The sequence below is a fragment of the Parasteatoda tepidariorum genome, chromosome 5 (assembly GCF_982258835.1).
Source record: "Parasteatoda tepidariorum strain Cologne lab strain chromosome 5, Ptep-v5.0, whole genome shotgun sequence".
In the NCBI taxonomy this organism is placed as follows: domain Eukaryota; kingdom Metazoa; phylum Arthropoda; class Arachnida; order Araneae; family Theridiidae; genus Parasteatoda; species Parasteatoda tepidariorum.
This window is the reverse complement of record NC_141759.1, coordinates 116,673,693-116,687,326: the sequence shown is the minus strand read 5'-3', so window position 1 is coordinate 116,687,326 and position 13,634 is coordinate 116,673,693. Positions and strand designations below refer to the sequence as shown.

The 13,634-nt window shown below is 30.5% G+C and overlaps 1 long non-coding RNA gene across 1 annotated transcript; it reads right to left on the bottom strand.

Moving 5' to 3' along the window:
- Positions 1-287: 287 nt before the first annotated feature.
- LOC147810059 (uncharacterized) lies at positions 288-12,477 on the bottom strand. Its single transcript, XR_015434092.1, has 4 exons — positions 12,295-12,477; positions 10,387-10,484; positions 6,279-6,826; positions 288-5,309 (listed from the first exon to the last, which is right to left on the bottom strand). It is a non-coding gene; the product is annotated as an uncharacterized LOC147810059 (long non-coding RNA).
- Between the last annotated feature and the right edge of the window lie 1,157 nt (positions 12,478-13,634).

The following is a 13,634-nucleotide window of genomic DNA, read 5'->3' as shown; positions in this document are numbered from 1 at the left end:
ATGGAATTAACATATGCTGATATACTTTGCTTTTTAATATAAAGAACATTTAGCATTAGTAAACCAGATCATATTAAGCGCCATAAAACTTGTTCTCTACCATGCCGAGTATACTGGTTTTAAGTGGATTTTAAGTAAATCTTTGTAATTTTTCTTCAAATTTTTTATTTAGGTTTCTTACCGAAATAAGAGTTTGTGCTTAAGTATCTATAAAAGATCATCTGTTATCGCGATCCCATAACATAACGCAACAAAAATTTGTTCTTATTTAATAAAAGACCAAAAATAAACTAAACGTAAGTTTTATTTCTGTCCAAGACAAATTACAAACTTTTACAAGATTTAGCATTTTAAAGAAATCAAAACAATAATTCAATACAAAACACTAAAAACATTCGCCACTAAATCTATTTAATAAAAAAAATTAAACCAATATTACATTTACTATTTTGTTTCTATACAGTTGGAGATTTATAAATGGCTAATTATATAAGTTAACATAATTGTTTATTTAACTATTTTCTCTGAAACTATTGTAATAAAATTTTTGAACATGTGATTGCAACATTTTTAAATAACAAAACTTAAAATATTTATGACAGTTCACTTTTAAAATTTTGTTCAGTTAAGTTTAGCCAAAAGTTTAAATTTTATTTCGCAGTTTTGAATTTTTATCTAATCTCATTTAATTAAAGCCAAAATTGAAGGAATCATTTTGAAAAAGGGGTTTCTTCAATGGATCCAAATTGAAGAAGACCCTTTTACAAAATGACAAATTCAACCTTAGGCTTAAGCTACTATAAAATTTAGAATTTTAAACTGAAATAAATTTAAGAAAAATATAAATTAACGTAGTGAGTATAATTTTTAAGAGTATTTTACTATTAAAAAAAGGTCTAGTTTTCAAATGTAGAAAGTTACAGAACAAATAAAACTGCATTGTCATACACAATTTTAAATTTATAATTAAGATATATCGGAAAATTTAGTAATCCAGAAAACAAAATGATTAATTTAGAAAATTTAAGTTTATAATAGTTTGATAACTGGTTTAAAATTTAGTATCTTTGAAAATTCTAAAAAGATTATAAACTTGTTCAGCGACCTTTGGTTTAATATGAAACAAACTACAGGATAAGCCAGTATTCATCTTTTAAAATAATTTATACTAGGAGCATTTTTAGTGGCGAAATGTGTTCAAAAAGAGTGCTTTAAAACTAATATTCAAGACACATTACTCACCAAATACTTATATATACACAATATCGTTGACATCAACATTAAATATAAATTGAATTTCATACTATTGTAATACAATACATTTGTTATTAAATACACATTGTTTTAAAATAAATTTAAGAATACAGTTTGAGTCATGTAATCTAACTGATACAAGATATTTAAGAAAAACATTTAGCTTTAGGGTAACAAGAATTAAGATTTCAAAACAAAATTTCAATTCGTATAAAAAATTCGTATAAAATTTGCTTATTACATTTAAACCTTTTATTTATTTGAAAGACTTACGTAGAATTGAAAATTTATAAAACTATTAAATGCAAATACTGTTAAATGACTCCAAGTTTAGAAAAGTTTTGCCCTAAGACACTCCAGAAATTTGTTTATCGATTATTAGCACTTAAAGATTAATAAAAGTCTGAGTCGAAACTTATCTGCATCGAAATAAATGTTGAAAATGGCAACTATAAATGTTCGCTTCTGTAGTTTATATATTTTAAGACTTGGAAAGTTAGAGCTGCATTTTAAATTTTGGTATAAAAATTTTCATCGATCGCAAATCTAAGAATTCTAAGTTTCAAATTCAGAACGATACAAAGTTTTCAACGCTTAGTTTAAGATCTTCCATCAAAGGCAGCCCTCATCAACGTAGCGCTTAGATCCCTTTTTTTGAAAAGATTTTTAAGAGATTCTATCACTGTCTAAGTGATCTAGTTCTAATAAACACTTTTAAAGCGCTGGGGATTTTTCAGGGCACGAACCTGCGAAACTAAAATTGCAGTCCAGGACCTTACTGTACTCCACCCAACCCTTTAAAATTTTATTCATGACCTAGTTTAAAAGTTTCTATGTTGTTCGGCTGTAAGTGCTAGAGTTCCTCGGAGATTTCAGGTCACGAACATCCGAATCAGCGTCAATTCTACTAATCTCTACCAATTCGACCTCCACACTTGTAGAGTGGTTTTGGAATTTTTCGTTTCACACATGTTTACCTGTGTTCTGTTACTGTTACTTCAACACACATGTTTACCTGTCCCTAGATAGAGTTTCCGATAGATCTGACTTATGGGGCGTAAACAGTTGAATTATTCTAAATGAGCTTAACTTCTCGAAGAAAAAAAAACAAGGAGTAATTACTGAACAAGGCCAATCGGAGTTCATTATCAAATATAATACATCGGACTGATCGTTTTCCAGAGTTTTCTTTTAAAAGCTGGTCTATACAAGTTAGTTTTTTTTTATAAAGTTTTAAAAATTAAGAAATTTTAAACTGTCTCTGTCGAAGTTCATGTTTAATAGTAATATTAAAGTAAAAGATTAAATCTTTATTTTTCCTTCAATGTTACTTCAACTCTAAATAAAATTATCAATAGTTTTATTATAAACTTTGGAGTCTTACCTTGATTAAAAATCGCAACACACATTTGCCCTCTTATAACTATAAAACATTTCAGGCATCCAGATTTCACCCTCTAGAGTTGTTTTAATATGTTTACGAACAAATAATTTCTGAAAATTTTTATATTTTAAATTTTTTTAACTTAAACACTTCGGTTTTATAAAAAGCTCCGTCTACTCAAGTTAAAATTTCTTAAACTGGAAAATTTAAAAAGGGTTTAGTTAATAGTAGAATTCTACTTAAACTTTTGGTTTAAAAGTATTGTGCATATTGACTGGAGCTTTGATTTCGTTACAAATAGTTTTGTATTGGCACGAAAGCTCGTATTATGAGATTTAAGGGGCTGCAGACGCAAAACTATGTTAATTGAGCAACTTTTTACATGACTTTTGTCTTAAAGCTTATGTAATTTCAGACAAATCTGGGGCTTTCATTGAAAACAAATCTCTTCATATTTGCTTTTATTTAAAGTAATTATTTCGAAAGAGTTTCTTTTACATTTCAGATTCTATAAAATATTCATGTCAAAAACAAAACTAGTAGAAAATTAAGTCTGGCTAGAACTAAATGGAAATCTGGTTTTCTAGGTAAAATGGACTTGAAGGTTTGAATGAAGCTATAGTTATAAAGTTCTCTCAAATGTAATAAGCGCAATTCGTAAGCTGTAAATTTATAATAATTGCCATTAAAAGGACCTTTTTACAGTGTTTGAAAGTTAGTTTTTACTTTAAAGAACTTGCTGTGACCTTTGAAACAAAAATTCTTTAAAAATTTAGTAATTCAAAACTTTGATTTTTATTAAAAAATAATATTTCCGGTTAAGTTATGAATTTTTCAGCTCAGTTTCTATTCAGTCTAGTCCCAATTATAATTTCACTTTTATTCAAAAAGATATTTAGTCTTGTACTCTATTCTTATTCTACTACTGAAGCAGCGAATTAGTATTATGGTTAATGTTAAGGTATGTTACGTGATTATTGAACAGTTAGTCATTATCTGGCTACTCCAGCAGCAAATAAGAATCATTAAAACTCACAAATTTGTGATAGACTTTAAATGTAATTTATCTTCTATTTACTATTAGTAATTTGACTAGACTAAATAGCTTATTACTTTTACAATATTAGCTACTTGCTAGAATAAAATTTTGATATTAGTTTTGAACTACGTTGAAAATTTTTGAGACAAGTAAGCATTTTTATGGAAAAAAAAAATTTATTAAATTTTTTTTCAAACTGCAATTACACCAATATTATAAAATCTTTAGATTTAAGCTATATCACGCAAGAGCAATTCTTTAGAAGTACTTATTTTCGAATTTGTTATCTCAACTCATTTTAATTAGAGCACGTAGACTATTAAAAACTTTTAATTATATAATTAAGCTTAAAAGTAAAAATCCTATTTAGGTTTTTACATTCATCTAGTCCCCCCCCCCCTCACTTCTACCCTAGGGATTTTAGAATTTAGTAAAATAAAGAGTCATAAGCCAAGTCCATTTTTTTTCCTAACTGAAAATCAGTTTTACTGTGAAAGCCGACAAATTGAATGTTTTATAAATGCCCTAAAATTGTTTAATTAAAAATTCGTTCTATAAACTTGGTACCGAACGACGTAAATATAAGTCCAGTTTCTGATATTCAAAATCAGATACTTCTGAATTATTAAATATAACTTTAAAAGCATTTTTAGTCTGTTTTGTGCATCTGTAAAAATACCAAAATTTCCAGCAAAAACTTTGTGAATTGCTTGACATTTTAAATTTAATTATTAATTGTTTTCCAAATCACACCCTTTTTAACTTAAAGTTGAATCAAGAAAAAAAAAAAACGCTAATAAAGAATTACAATGAATGTTTTTATTTGAAAGCACTGAATTTTATTACTTTCACAATAAGAATGCTAATTGCTTCTAATTTTTGTGTCAACAATCTAAATTTGGATAAGTTTGGCGAAATTAACACTTAATTAAGCAATTCCGAAGACTGAGTGATCGCCCGATGTTTTCAATTATACTAGCGCAAAGGATAACTTGAAAGACAAAATACCTGAGCAGAGTTAAAATCTTACATTATTCTCGATGACTTCATAAAACGTCTCACAACATCTTAAATCAAAATTTAAAATTCGGGTAAGGAAAGAAGTTCTTCACAAATTTTGCTATTTGAAGAGGAAATTAGCGTACTTAGAGATGCTCTCTATATGCCCTATATTTTTATTATAAAATTATATTTTTGCATCCAACAGTATTTGCTTTTACCAATATTTATTGGAATCTTGTAATTTGACACATTAAAGAAAATACTTAAAAATAAAAAGTTAAAATTTATGAACATCTGTTTGCTCCTTGACTTTCGATAGAGTTTAGGAATATTGTAGTCAAAATTTAATTGAAATGTTTTTAACTATATCTTGCTTAAAAAGAATTCTTAAGGCTATTTATTAGAAAAGTAAGATTGAAACTAATATCAAAGATCTAAAATAACTGCAAGTCAAGATTAACATGTGTAGGCAATTAATGCGAAAAGTGTACGAATTAGGAACATTCCACAAAATATAAAAAGAGTTCTTGACCTGTATATAGTTCTATTTCAATTTGTTGCATTCGATGCTCATTTTCATGCAGTGAACTATGGGTGCTCATTCCAATAGAAGTGAGGACGGTAATAATTCTGAAAAAACAAAAACAAATCATCACTTTCATAATTAGAGATAAAATGAGCGTAAATACTTTGACAAATTTCCTTCAAAAATTACTGAAGTGGTATCAGAATAACAGTTTAAAACTTTCGTTGCAAACTAATCTTAAAATGAAACTAAAATGGCTATGGAATTAACCAGTCAATGTAAATTGATTTAAATTTATGTTTCAGTGAGAAAATTTTTTCAACTGACATGAAATTCAAGTTCAATAATTAATATTTATTTAGAACTCTAAGATATAGTACTTAGAAAAAACAAATATTTAAATTTAACACAAGTTTAACAGTTAAAGTCTGAGACGTAACTAGATTTAAAATATTGTATTATATATTATAATACTTTAAAAATTACCAACAGAAACTCGAAATTCAGAAGGCATAGTCAAGCAGAATTTGAACAGAATAAGAATTTGTATCTGGGCTATCGTGGTTTCATATACACGATGGTAGAGTAAGATGTAAAGCGAAATATTTTGCGTGCACAAAACATTCGTAAAAACGTGCCTGTAGCCAGATTTTATTTAACTTTCATTAAAACAATCTTAAAAGTCAGATTTCCGTAAATAGCAAAGAAAAAAACTGACTTCCACTTTTAAATATAGATTAGTGTCTTAAATTTAATAAATTCAAAAACTACTTAGTTTTATTACATAGTTTAAAATATATATTTTAGAATACGCAAAAATTTCTAGTAAAAGTTTTTTTTTTTTTTTTTAAGATAAAAAATGAAATAAAGCTTGCCATAAAATTTAAGACTCACACAAGTAATTTTGAAAATCCGTTAAATGGTTTCTCTTATGAAAAATAAACTCTGAAAATATGCTATTTGCAGAGTATTAATTTCATGCTTAGAAATTGACAGCCAAAAATAAGAGTTTGCGCCTAAAGAACTTAACTAAACAAATATTTTACAGAATAAAATACAGCTAACATACACACCAGTAAGGCTGCTCGTTCCTTCCATACTGTGAAATTCAGGCATCCGGTGAGCAATAGTCAGGCTGCTCGTTCATTCCATGCTGTGATATTCAGGCATCCGGTGAGCAATAGTCAGGCTGCTCGTTCATTCCATGCTGTGAAATTCAGGCATCCGGTGAGCAATAGTCAGGCTGCTCGTTCATTCCATGCTGTGAAATTCAGGCATCCGGTGAGCAATAGTCAGGCTGCTCGTTCATTCCATGCTGTGAAATTCAGGCATCCGGTGAGCAATAGTCAGGCTGCTCGTTCATTCCATGCTGTGAAATTCAGGCATCCGGTGAGCAATAGACAGGCTGCTCGTTCATTCCATGCTGTGAAATTCAGGCATCCGGTGAGCAATAGACAGGCTGCTCGTTCATTCCATGCTGTGAAATTCAGGCATCCGGTGAGCAATAGACAGGCTGCTCGTTCCTTCCATGCTGTGAAATTCAGGCATCCGGTGAGCAATAGTCAGGCTGCTCGTTCCTTCCATGCTGTGACATTCAGGCATCCGGTGAGCAATAGTCAGGCTGCAATTAAATATTAACTATGATTACTGGGCTGTAAACCACTTACATTAGTGAATGAATGCATTCAAAGCGATTTTTTAAAAAGGGAAATTTTCAGTTTAAAATGTTACGGTAAGCATTGTACGGATTTTCTACAGCCAGCGCACTAAATTATTGTTCTTAAATTTCAGATTCATTTTAAAAACTGAATCACATGAAAAAAACGACCCAGTTAAAGAGAATTTTGTTTGACGATTCAGTTGTTTAGCAACCAGGAGGCTGATCAAATTCGTCCATTACTTAGCATTGGAGAGGAATTTTACAAATTTTGCCATTTAACAAATTAATAAAGCTTTCCTTAAACACCGCAGAAAATCTTAATTCACAGAAGCTTTTCTAATGATATAAATTTTAAGCGAAGGATTTATCAGATCATAAAATTCACGAAACCCAACCCATTTTCTGATCTCATAAGTTGCTCTTTATTACACAATGTTCTAAAAACGTCACATTGTCTGCTTATTCTTACTAGCCAGAAAAATCACTTTGTTTCTCAAGATCAAGATTTCTTTAGTTATCAAGAGCATAATTAAATAGAAAAAATCTGCAAATTCCTTCTTATTCTGTTTCAATCTATGTATAATCCTTTCTTAATAGTGTTTTGAAAGTCCATGCGTTTAAACATTTCGTCAAAGTTATGATCCTTTATGAAGTTATTTTATATTAATATAATAAACATTTTATGAAAATATTTATAAATATCAGTTTTACAATTTTCAAAGTCAATTACGATATTTACGTTATAGAAAGTTATTTAAAACTTTCAAAACATGCTGTTAAAATAGTGAGACATTCTTGACTAGCAGCACTACGAGTACTTAGTACCAAATAATCTACCCGAAAATTTAATAGGAATTTAAAAAGTCTTGCATGTTGCAAGAGTAACAGAGCTAAAAGACTGATTTAAGTTCTATCTCAAACAGAATCAGGAACTAAATCAAAGGATACATTAAAAACCTTTGATCTTTTAATTTTAATAAATTGAAATTCTCTTGTTAATAACTGGTGTTTTGGAAGACGAAGGCTGCAAATGGAAGTTTTGCTAAAAGTGCAAGACAAATCCGTACAAAGTTCTAAAATTTTCTCAGTCAAAGAGTATTCAAGTTTATTTAAAAAGCTTTAAAAAGTTGATAACACATTAAAAATATCGATTTTTTAATACTCCATAGAGCCTATAAAAATTTAAAAGTTTTACGATATAAGAATCAAAGTTCAATAAAATAAGGATTACGATTAGTATTTAATCTCTATGTATAAAGCTTCAAACAAAGCTCTTGTCGAGAAATACTTTTAGTTAAGACTGATATCCGATTCCACATTTGTATAAATTAAAGGGTTTTGACGTGTATGCATGTCGGACCAAATTATTGAAGTGCGTATGACTTAGTCTGCCTTGCAAAAGAAAAACCAATGTAAATTAAAAAGAAATTCAAAATTTATACATTTGGCATTTTTGCATGATAAGCTACTTATTGCAAATGATTCTCCTTGAAATTAAATTTAGTTTTATCAGTTCTTCAAATTCTATTTTAGGGTTCAAAGCATTAGCAATAGAAGGTAGTTTTCAAGCGAATTTTATCGAAGTCTACAAAAGATACTCACTTTGTTTTTACATTCGAACCGTAGTATTCTCGCGTAAAATAAAAAATTTCTTTTAAACCATCAGAACTCTGTATTTCTAAAAATTTCATTTATAGTAGATTATAGTACTGCTAGTATTGAGGATTGAGGGGCCGCAATAAAAGTCGCGGCCCGAAACCAACTACATTAGAAAGCCGTGACTTTGAAGACTTGATTTGCTGAGAAATAGCGCAAATAATTAGCACGGCCAGTACCACCCCTGCTAATTGCTATCGTATTGTATCTTATTTGACTAGTTTCTAACAACCTTTGCTAAACATTTAATTTTCTTAATTAAAAATTAGATAGTTCATTTTCGTAATATATAGGACCAATAGTATATTTACGTATGTATTTATCCTGACTTATTTTAAAAAGTCATTGCTTTAAATCTGATTCCCGTGGAAGATGAAATGTAATGAATGCCGCATTTAATGGCACGGCAAAAAGTTTGCGTGTAACCCCAAAAATGGCAGCAACTGCTTAAGTGACATCAAGTTCGGCGAGTTAGTACACCAGTTTTCAGCGTGGTTAAAAGATTAGAATCTGGTGGAAATTGAAGTTAAAAATATATCAAACAGTAGAAACCCTGAATCATTTTATCTGAGAATTTCAAAGAAATACTGGTGGGAATATAGTTCGCAGAAAAACACTATCATGAAACAAAAGGTGGATACATTAAAACATCGTATTCTAACAAAATTCTAGACTGCGAACTAGAAAACAATGAATCTTCAAGTAATTTAAAATTCAGCGAGTCTGACAAAAGCAAGAATGAAACATAGACATCAGCCGAAATCTAAAACTTGATATGAAAAAAATTTAGCTTTTATTGAAAGTTTTAATTTATTTTTTTAATGCACTTAAAAATGCGGTTTAATAAATTGCTTATTAACTGTTTTTCTTCCCAATTGTACTAAATCTCAGTTTTAATTCATTGGTAGTTCTGTTAGTTTAGACCCAGACCACTGTTGTTCACTCAGATTAAATCATTTGTAGACAATGTTATTGAACCAAGAGTATGACAATACAGATAGGAGTTTGTTGGGCGAACATAATACACAGAATAATTTTACATTTTAAATAATGTTATTTTCAATGACAAATCTGTAAAATCGATTTGAATAATAAAATTTCGGAACAAAGTTCTTTAACGTTTCACTTCTGACTAACTATTTGAACGCTGTTGCTTAAATTTGACATGTTTTAGGCGTTACTTTGTCTTACAATTCAAAATTTTAAACTAAAAAATAAAAAATTTGCTTAGAACTATCTTCGGTAAAATAAGTTTCCTCAATGAGTAAGTCACGATTTTTGAATGGATCGACAGATGCGTAAAAAAATTCAGACCAGAAACAAAATTTTTAAGTTCTTAAGTCTCAAAACAAAAACAAAAAACACAAATCCTGATTTTACAACTAAAATTACTTTTTAGCAGCGAATATTAGTTTCTATATAAATTCATAGCAGTGTTGAAGACAACCAACATGCAATCTATAGTTTTCATCCAAAGTGTATCGACGTTCGAAAAAAAGAGTATTTAATACATGGTGTGAATAAGCGACAGACTGGTGTAAGCTTCTACCATTATAAAAATTTCAGATTTATAGACATTAGATTATTATAGCCTATAAATTCCTGAAAGCTAAATTTGATATTATTGTGAAAAAAGTTCCTTTATAAGATTGTTTATGTTTTAAACATCTAATTTAGAGAAATAGTACATCAGTTTTTACACTGTACGCTGATTTCTTTTAGTTCTCCACCAAAACAAATTGTGTTTTTGCGAAGAAATTCTTAAAGTTTAACGTTTACAAATGCTTAGTTTCAAAGAGTAAAAAATATTTAAAGATTAAAACAAATCTTCATTAATAGAAACACAAGAAAATAAAAATACTCACTTTTGTTTTCTTAGATTCCACGAACATCGGCAGTTGTATACGCAGGAAAAAAAAGAAATTCCATTCGTGATTACACAAATCCAGTCAGAAATCAGCACCTGAATGAAGCAACAAAGAGTAACGTTACTTTTAAAAGAAACTAGTCGCCAATATATATATAATACATTGATTAAAAAATATATATTGGAGAATCGTAATGGAGAATAGCAGATGAACTTTGCATAAAGTTTAGAAAAATTTAAGTAGATTGCAAATTTAATATGGATATATATTTTGTGTGCAACAAATTTTATTCATAGTGGTCAGGAAACTAAAATAGATGCTGCTTTTCAAACCCACTGGAACCAGAAAGAAGGGAAGTCCGCGGTTAAGATGGACTGACTCGGTGGAGTGATTTTCTTACAATTAATGAAAAGAATTGCAGATCAAAGATAAATCGGAAGTCATTATGGAGAAATCCTCAGAGGAAGGCATTGGCCCACATTGGGCTGTCTGGCCAATTATGATGATGATTATGGCTAGGAAAATAGGGAAATTTCTTCCAAGTCAAAGTTGTAATTATTATTTGAGTACACTAGCAAATTTGAAAAGTGTCCAAAATTTCGCAACAAGACACATTTTTTTGGATTATATAATAGCTATATATTTTGCTTATATCATTGAGAAAAACATGAAACGATGATAGCCGGAGAGCACAAATTTGATGTAAAATTTGAATATGAATCAGAAGACGGACGGAATTTACAACAAACTATCGCTTAGCCATTATATCTAAGATAGTTATAACCAGGAAACTATTGAATAAACCCATAAGCAGGTCTGAAACTGTTCGTAGGGGGAGTTCCTGTTAAGGTAGGAGTGTTCACAATACGTCCGGGTCACCAATGTGGAGAGTAAGTAGTTAACAATGTCACTGTCAGGTATGAAAAGGTACCACAACATAGAGTTAACATGTCTTGTATGCTAATGAATTGGATTTATATTTTTTTAAAGGTAGATACACTACAAGTTTCAATTGTAAGGTTTCAAATAAGAAAAAAAATTACTGGAAACTAAATAATATGAGATTTCTAACAAAGATCTTCTTTGTATTAATTACAATTTCAATTAGAAGTACTTAAACTATCGTTAGGGAAGACGGCGCAGTCAGTAAGGTTTTCAGTCATTTTGCATGTAAAATAAGGAATCAAAACTCTGCAACAAAAAGAACTGCATGAAAAAAAATGCAACATACGAGTTTAATAAGTCGAATTTTCAATAATAAGAACAATTTTAGTTCACTACAAAAACTCTGGTGTAAATTCAGAGTTCGATCTAATAACATGAATTCGAATGCATTTATTTAAATTATCTTTCAAATCAAAACGGCAAATTTTGGACGCTTATCATGTTTACCTTTTCCCGAACAGCAAATTTTGGTTGAAAATTTTGAATCGAAACATTAGACATGAAGCAAGAAATTAGCAAATGAAACAGACAAAACTTTTTAAATGATACTTTATACACTTATTGTTTAAGGAGTAGTGGTTACTTATGTTTATAAGCACTTAGTTTTACATTTAAAGAAGGCATGTAAAATGTGTTAAATTAGTTTTACTAGACTTTACGCTACACCGGAAGAGGTTATTCAAGCGAACACATTTTATACATTACGTACACATTTTATACAGCGTGTCTGGATGCTTTAAGCATTTAAACGCTATTTAAAAACCCTAGTTCATCAAAATCCTAGTTTAAGAGAATTAAAAATTTAGTGAAATTTGTTTCATTTGAAATTAAATTATTTATTTTAGAGTTACTAAGACTTTTTCAACGACTATGAAATTGATATGAACATGAACTTTTTTATTTTAAAATCATTTCATACAAAAAATATTGCTGATTATATAAAAATGAAAGTAAACTTACCTGTTAATATTGAACCAACAACAGAAGGTATATCCCACAATTTCAACTTTCTACGAACATAAATACGTGGTCAAAAAACGATTCGTTCGGTGTTGTTGTGGAACTGGTCATCTGAGACCTAAATATCGCATGACTGGAACCCACATAGGAAAGATTGGGTAAAGAACGAGCGAGTGTTGCTCTTTTTATATAAGAGGGTGGATGCTTGGGATCGCATCCGACTGTTCATTTTTGTCACAAAAACCATTTTTCTCTTTAGCAGCCTTCTTGACCCGAAAGGATTGATCTCTGATGGGTTCTCACAGTGGACTGATCATTAAGACATCATATCACTGGCTGCTGTCAGTGTGTGTATGGGTGACCACTTGGATCAGTTTGTGCTGTATGGGTCCTCATTAAACTGTTCCGCCGTAGCATGCGTCGAGCTACCCAAGCGGGGTCGCCATCCCCTCTGCAAGAGATTAAAATAGTGATAGTATGTCTTCGGATCATCGTCAAGGATTTTTCCCAGACCGTCGCCAATAACCCATTGTGCAGCTCTAATGCAACGTAAATAAACTACAACTAGAACTATCTCTGATGGGGGCCGTGGTAGCCTAGTGTTTAGAGAATCAGACTCTGGTCCGGAAGGGCCGTGGTTCGATCTTGGACTCCGCTAAGATCCATCGAGTGAATGCGATATACTTACTCGTAAAATCTGTGGAATCAAAAATCCTGTGGTGGGTGGCCGAGCAGTACCGTGAGTACAGGGATTTGGAGAAAATTTCCTTCCTCTTCAGATCTACGTTTGAATTCAGGCAGTGGCCTCACAAAAATTGTGATGGCATGTCTTCGGATCATCCTCAGAGATGTTTCTCAGACCGTCGCCAATAGCTCATCGTGCAGCTCTAGTGCGACGTAAATAAAATACCTACTTACCTACCTATCTATCTGATGGTATTTTTTATCTAATGAATACCTTACGTTATTTGATGCTCTCCAAAGTTATTGGTACACCACATTTGTTGTTGGCGGCTCTTCCCGTTGAAAGCCAGACGATAAATAACTTTTTTTTTAATCCTTAATAGCTGAATTTTTCTCTGTTCTGCTACTTTCGCTATGTATCTATAATTTTAACTCATCTCTCTCAAGATTCAGAGGATAAAATTGAGAATCATATAGATCCTCTTCACCAACTGAACTCCGTGACAGAGGGGGATCTGTTACGTAGAGATAGCGGGTCTCACCGTAAACCTGGTGTCTCTGTAATGTACTTATGTGTACTATTTGTTCTTAAATTTTGACAAATGACTTATGAGCCACCTCTCTCATGAGTAGTAATATTTTTGATCCCATCAAAT